Consider the following 7794-nt stretch of genomic DNA (forward strand, 5'->3'; position numbering starts at 1 on the left):
TCCATATAAGTAGACTGAGAGGACTTTAGGTCCTCATACAAGTGGAGATGTAACAAGGATAACGTATAAAAGGGTTATTTCTTTACGACTTAGTGTAGTAGTTGGATTCTGGCAAAGGTGTGATTTTAGCCAACCAGAATTACAGACTGAGATGACTTTGGGTCTCCATATATGTAGTATTCATTACGACTCATTACGAATGTTCTTTGTAACAGTATACAAATCTTTCTAATTTATTTCTTTTGAGATATTTTTTCGTTTATTTTGTAGAATTATACCAACGTTTCTGTAGATACATAAAGTTTTCTATTACCCAGGAAGTGTTATAATATTAAATTGGACAAAAAGTATTTAGTAAAATATTAAACGTTATATTTTATTTTAAACTGAAATAAAGGTAAGATTTAAATCACTAGGCGTATTGCATTAATGAACGAGCCCGCATTCAGCAGATACGTCGGTACGCATCGCGCTGGTAACGCTGGTTGCCTGCATCTCTGTTACAGGTGTTACTGCTGGGAAATCTCCCTCAATCAGTGACGTCATCGTACATTTAACAGTCCTACACCTTTAAACGTTACAAAGGGTGTTGGTCAGTACAGAATACACGCCCTCATTAAGTTAAATTCAAAATCAAAACCGTGCTATCTGGCATAATTTCATAGATTTCAAATTTTCAATATTAACTCTCAAAATTTGACCGTGCTGAAATATTTTCCTCTCAGCCAGGGTACTGGTTGAGTAGGCCTACCACAACGACAGTCCCCTAGTAAAGGTAATCGTTACTTATTGGCTGGAATGTTATACTATTAATTTCAATGTATTATATATATATAATTATAAAACTATTATTACAAACCTTCCTTGCGACTTCAATTACAAGTAACGTTGGTTTGGATATATTTCTGTATATTATTTTTAGTAAATATTTGTAGTTACATTTTCGAGAAAGTTGTGTTTTAGCTATGTAGATTTTGCATCAGCTTCTCACCAATAACACAATTTAAGTTGTATTGAAATGTATTTGAAAACATTATAACAACTGAGTGGAAGTGTATATACACAAAGTAAGTATTTATATTTAAAACTATTATAGTATTGGCAAATTAATCTACCGAGTGAAAGGCTCTGCTAAAATATAGAGAAAATCCAGTCTTGTAATTGAGAGAAGGATAACCAGGAAGTCGTTATGGATTATTATTTATTTTAAACACAAACAGATACAGAGATGTTAGAGCCTGAGTACGTAAGAAATGTGTCTTTGTACAAAGTCCTTAAGGATTTATATCGTTGGTACTATATAAATAAATCAATATTTACTCGAAGAAGGTATCAGAAAATTATGGTCAGCCAATCACGATAAAGCCCCGCCCTCTAAACTCGCCAGTACAGACGAATGCTTATTTTTGGCAGTTTTGCTTTTATATCTGTGCACTAAAGTCAGATCTCCACAGTAAGGCAGAAATATTTCAAGAACGTGTTTATGTAAGCAAGGTTTTGACAAGGTGTGAGACCTCGTTGGTCGCCTGCAAAGAAAATCTAACGTGACTATGAAGCCCTGTTATTATGGAAGTCTTACATAATTTGGAAATATTTGAGTATGAAATGAATTTAGATTTTTTTATAGGCAAGTTACAGTTTGACATAGTTAAAACCTTCTGGTATTTAAATAAGAAATGTTTTCATATTATGTTCCAACGGATTCTCATACCCGTTCGTACGCAAAATTATTATTAATTATTTTGGTCTGAGTGTAAACTCAAAATCAAAGTACGAGAATCTACACCAAGGAGATGTTTCTGGATTGAGCTTTCCATATATAAATAGAATTCTACGAAATAAAAACAGCCCTGTTTCAAATCGGGTAGTAGATAAATACTATTATTTGTCGAATCACAAATTTTAGCGGATTAAAACTTCAAAACTTGTAATCTTTTACGTAAATGTATTAAACATTGCTTGTAGGATGCGCTTTTGATAACGTTCTGAGATATTTAAGCAATAACAGAAATATATAACAGAAGAAAGGTGTTGGACTATCTAATGTAATTGCAAGATATTAAATTATTTCAATCAAAGCTATGTAAATACAAAATATCTATCTTTACAGCTATGATGAATAATCGCTATTATACGAGTACTAATTTCATAACATTGTGGTGCTAAGTTTAATATTTGATATCTGAAAATCTCGTCATGTTTAGATACCACATTTAGGTAAATCATTAAATTTCCAAACCATCGAACGTATACATGAGAAATTTGTTTTTCACGATATATTTTCTGACAAATTTCTGAGTCCTAAACTTTTTGGTGGTGGTTTTGTTTGTATTGGGTTTGAAACTATAATCGAGATAATATAATATTTACATTTATAGTATTTAGTCTTCTCATGCACTATTCATTCATTTCATTTAAATCCCAGTCTGCGATCACACGGTTAAGAAAATGTTTTAACTGTATTTACATGTGTATTACGTATATATCATCGTATTTTTAGAAAAGAACAATATAAAAGCAGAATTTTTTTTTCTTCCAAAGAAATTTTACAATATATTCGATTGATGCTCAGTAATATAGAACTGTCACATACGTTAATTATGATTGAATTGGATCTTTCAAATATTAGTGTTCTCTAAGCCATCCCCTCCCTCTGTCTCTATCTCTAAACCGTCTCTAGCTTCCAATACCAATCTCACAGTGACGGCTGACAGTCCAATAAAGACATAATTTGTTTCTCCAATGTTGGGAGCGCAAATGAAAGTGATTATCGAATACTTTTCTCTCCTGTTCTACAGATTTAGAGACTTAGGAGCAATTGACAATTAAATCGTCTGTAAACAGCTTAAATTTCATATTTCCTCAATCTATCACGTTATAATAGGTATATGTACTTTTATTAGCATGTATACGTATATACAGGGTGTTCAAAAAGTGAGGAAATATTTTACGATATGGTTTTATAGATGGAAACAAAAATAGTTCCTCTAACCCTAGTCAATTTCGGTTCGTTTAACGCGTTTTTTTCTGTTTTTTTTTTTTTTTAATGTATAATTCAGCATTTTTAAATTTCAAAGACGAATAAATTATAATGGGTAAAAATACAAACATTGCAACACCTAATTTATTATTATTGAAAATAAACGACAGAATAAATCTTTGTGCAATTAAGTGCAAATGGAAACAGAATGTAACATTATTTAGTGATTTTACAACGATTAATATTCTACAACATGAGCCAGATGAGAATGTTAAAAAAATAATGTTGGCCGCTAAAGAACTCATTCCACCCTACGTCACTGTTTTAAGAAGGCGTATAATTTTCTCTGATGGGATGTCACCCGGATATAGGACTTATATAACGAAATGTTTCCTAGCAAATCATCAAGGTAAATGAAAAGTAATGGAAGATACGTTCATCTGTACACTGTATCTTACTTTGCTGCCTTAAGATAGAATACACTTGGCTTCCAAACGGAGGGCATTTAGTAAATACATCATAAAATGCTGAATGGTCCTTGAATCTGCGAGGTACGGAAACAACCCCTGTCGTTTATGTTCTTATTCATGTATTTTTTCTATAAATTGGAGTTGCCGTTAGTAAATAAAATAAATAGTCACGGTTATTAGATGAAAACATTGAAGTGTATATTAAGTGAGGGGTCGGGCTCTGCAAAGGTTATATTAATCACTTATTATCCATCGTAGTGGAATAAACTTACCTTATTAACATCTATATCCAAAAGTAGCTCATATTTTACAATTATACATTTTCATACAGTCTTCCTTTTTTGAGTTATTACAGTTCGACCATTTTGAAAGACCGCGATTTTAAAACTTACTATAATAATTCTCTGGACATTTTTTTCATAATCGTGTACCCCGAGTCAACTAAAAGTTTGCAAAATTTGATTGTTATATATTTCCCCAATTTAACAATTTTTTCTCAAAATCACAAACGGAGAGGTAGCCGGCAAACTAATCAAGATAGACTACGTGTTGTATGTCATTTCTGAAATACTCGTACTTTTACCTAACAAATCATATGATGAATGTGTATAGAGCAATTTGTGGACGCCGTGTCACGGTACTATGTAAGGTATACAGGGCCGTATATACCTTCATGCTCCTTTAAAAAAAAAGTAGAGGCTGATCCCCTTTACCTTATTAACATCTATATCCAAAAGTAGCTCACATTTTACAATTATACATTTTCATACAGTCTTCCTTTTTTGAGTTATTACAGTTCGACCATTTTGAAAGACCGCGATTTTAAAACGTACTATAATAATTCTCTGGAGACTTTTTTCATAATCGTGTGCCCCGAGTCAACTAAAAGTTTGCAAAATTTGATTGTTATATATTTCCCCAATTTAACAATTTTTTCTCAAAATCACAAACGGAGAGGTAGCCGGCAAACTAATCAAGATAGACTACGTGTTGTATGGCATTTCTGACATACTCGTACTTTTACCTAACAAATCATTTGATGAATGTCTATAGAGTTATTTGTGGACGCCGTGTCACGGTACTATGTAAGGTATACAGGGCCGTATATACCTTCATACTCCTTAAAAAAAAAAAATATTCTGTCCGCCCTCATAGGCCACTGGCCTGAGCGAGGATCTTATCAAACAGAATAAGGGGGAGAGTCGATACAGTACAAGAGCGATGGTACTGATAAAAAGTGCAACGGTCACAGACAGGATTTGAACCAGCGCTATCTCTAACTCAGACCCAAATTTCAACGATTTGGACCGCTCGGCCATCGGCACTCCCAAAGGTGCCCAAAGAATGACCTGTTTAGGTCATTCTTGGATTTGCCGCTTTCCCCGAACCCCGCACATTCAATATTTATAAATAAACTCAGGTGAAGCACTTGGGCTAGTGGAAGACACTCTAAAATGAATAAACTGTAATCCTTGAAATTAAATATTCTAGCATACAATTCAAGGATTTCATACTACATCTAACTTACGAGCTGTTATTTTTAAACTTGGGTTGCACGTTCCAAATAGAACAAATATAGTCTCTATAGGGTGTCTAGTAATATTTTCAGAACGGTATGAACTTACGTTATTGTTAAATAACACCCAAAAGGAATCCTTGATTTGGGAAATATTATAATTTTTAGATTTAGATGGCCTAAACAACTGTGAAATGTGTGGTTTAGATTTAAGAAACTTTTTTAAGAGGCGTGTACAATCGTTTTGAAATAGTTTTTAAACAGTTATTCTAAGAAAAGGGAATTCGATTTGTTGTGAGAAAAATAAATTAGCTGATGAAAATGCACATGATGTTTAGTGATATTTTGTGAGTTTTATATTAATTTATAAGAGTTTGACATCTTATTGGATAACATATTAAATTGTCTATAAAGGTAAATTTAATCACTTTCATGTATTGAACAAATTAATAAAGCACATTGTTGGAACAGAACTACTTTAAAATTATTAACACATCTACGGTAAACTATTCTGTAATTTTAATATTGTGATTAGAAAATAATCATTATCCTTAATCACATTTATTAGTGCAAAAGGGTTTATAAATATAATCTTATCCAAGAGAATAGTTTAACATAATGCATTTCATTAGTAATGCAAAATTAACAACAAGTGTAGTTTACAGAATTTATCTTTGGAAATCTTTGTATTTTGAGAATCATAACAATACTGTCGTCTTGAGAATTGAAATAAATATTATTTCACAAAAAGTTGTAAAAATTAAGTGGTAGAAGAGCAATAAAGTCGAGTACTAGACTGGTTTCCAATTGAAACTAGGGTGACGAGCTTCGTTCAGATCCCAGTAGCTATGACGTCACCGCTGCAGCTTTGTGGCCTGTACTGTAGTGTAGTGCAGTTTAGTGTAATGTAGTGCTACCTTGATAAGTACGAACATTGACCGGTGGATAGCGGGATAATGTTTTTAGACGAGGGTAGTACACGGCCACGAGTTCGTGTACTGCTATACATCGCTGAGCCGTGGAATATAAATACATATCAAGTACATTGTCCATTATACTACACGACTACACGTAGGATACCGCCTAGAGTTTGCGTATTAGCTTGCAGTACCGGGTCGCGGAGTATACATAAAAATAAATCACATACACTATCCCCCATACTACACGACTACACGTAGGATACCATCTAGAGTTTGCCTATTAGCTTGCAGTACCGGGTCGCGGAGTATACATAAAAATAAATCACCTACACTATCCCCCATACTACTAGATTAAACGTAATACACCGCCTCGAGTTTGCTTATTGCTGACAGAGGCGAGCCGTGGAGTGTAGATACAAACCACCTACACTATCCCCCATACTACTAGACTAAACGTAGTACACCGCCTCGAGTTTGCTTATTGCTGACAGAGGCAAGCCGTGGAGTATAGATAAAAATCACCAACACTATCCCCCATACTACTAGACTAAACGTAATACACCGCCTCGAGTTTGTTTATTGCTGACAGAGGCGAGCCGTGGAGTGTAGATACAAACCACCTACACTATCCCCCATACTACTAGACTAAACGTAGTACACCGCCTCGAGTTTGCTTATTGCTGACAGAGGCAAGCCGTGGAGTATAGATAAAAATCACCAACACTATCCCCCATACTACTAGACTAAACGTAGTACACCGCCTCGAGTTTGTTTATTGCTGACAGAGGCGAGCCGTGGAGTGTAGATACAAACCACCTACACTATCCCCCATACTACTAGACTAAACGTAGTACACCGCCTCGAGTTTCCTTATTGCTGACAGTGGCGAGCCGTGGAGTGTAGATACAAACCACCTACACTATCCCCCATACTACTAGACTAAACGTAGTACACCGCCTCGAGTTTGCTTATTGCTGACAGAGGCGAGCCGTGGAGTGTAGATACAAACCACCTACACTATCCCCCATACTACTAGACTAAACGTAGTACATCGCCTCGAGTTTGCTTATTGCTGACAGAGGCGAGCCGTGGAGTGTAGATACAAACCACCTACACTATCCCCCATACTACTAGACTAAACGTAGTACATCGCCTCGAGTTTGCTTATTGCTGACAGAGGCGAGCCGTGGAGTGTAGATACAAACCACCTACACTATCCCCCATACTACTAGACTAAACGTAGTACATCGCCTCGAGTTTGCGTATTGCTGACAGAGGCGAGCCGTGGAGTGTAGATACAAACCACCTACACTATCCCCCATACTACTAGACTAAACGTAGTACACCGCCTCGAGTTTGCTTATTGCTGACAGAGGCGAGCCGTGGAGTGTAGATACAAACCACCTACACTATCCCCCATACTACTAGACTAAACGTAGTACACCGCCTCGAGTTTGCTTATTGCTGACAGAGGCAAGCCGTGGAGTGTAGATAAAAATCACCTACACTATCCCCTATACTACTAGACTAAACGTAGTACACCGCCTCGAGTTTGTTTATTGCTGACAGAGGCGAGCCGTGGAGTGTAGATACAAACCACCTACACTATCCCCCATACTACTAGACTAAACGTAGTACACCGCCTCGAGTTTGCTTATTGCTGACAGAGGCAAGCCGTGGATTATAGATAAAAATCACCTACACTATCCCCCATACTACTAGACTAAACGTAGTACACCGCCTCGAGTTTGCTTATTGCTGACGGAGGCAAGCCGTGGATTATAGATAAAAATCACCTACACTATCCTCCATACTACTAGACTACACGTAGTACACCGCCTCGAGTTTGCTTATTGCTGACAGAGGCGAGCCGTGGAGTATAGATACAAATCACCTACACTATCCCCC

The sequence above is a fragment of the Homalodisca vitripennis genome, chromosome X (genome assembly GCF_021130785.1).
Source record: "Homalodisca vitripennis isolate AUS2020 chromosome X, UT_GWSS_2.1, whole genome shotgun sequence".
NCBI classification, from domain to species: domain Eukaryota; kingdom Metazoa; phylum Arthropoda; class Insecta; order Hemiptera; family Cicadellidae; genus Homalodisca; species Homalodisca vitripennis.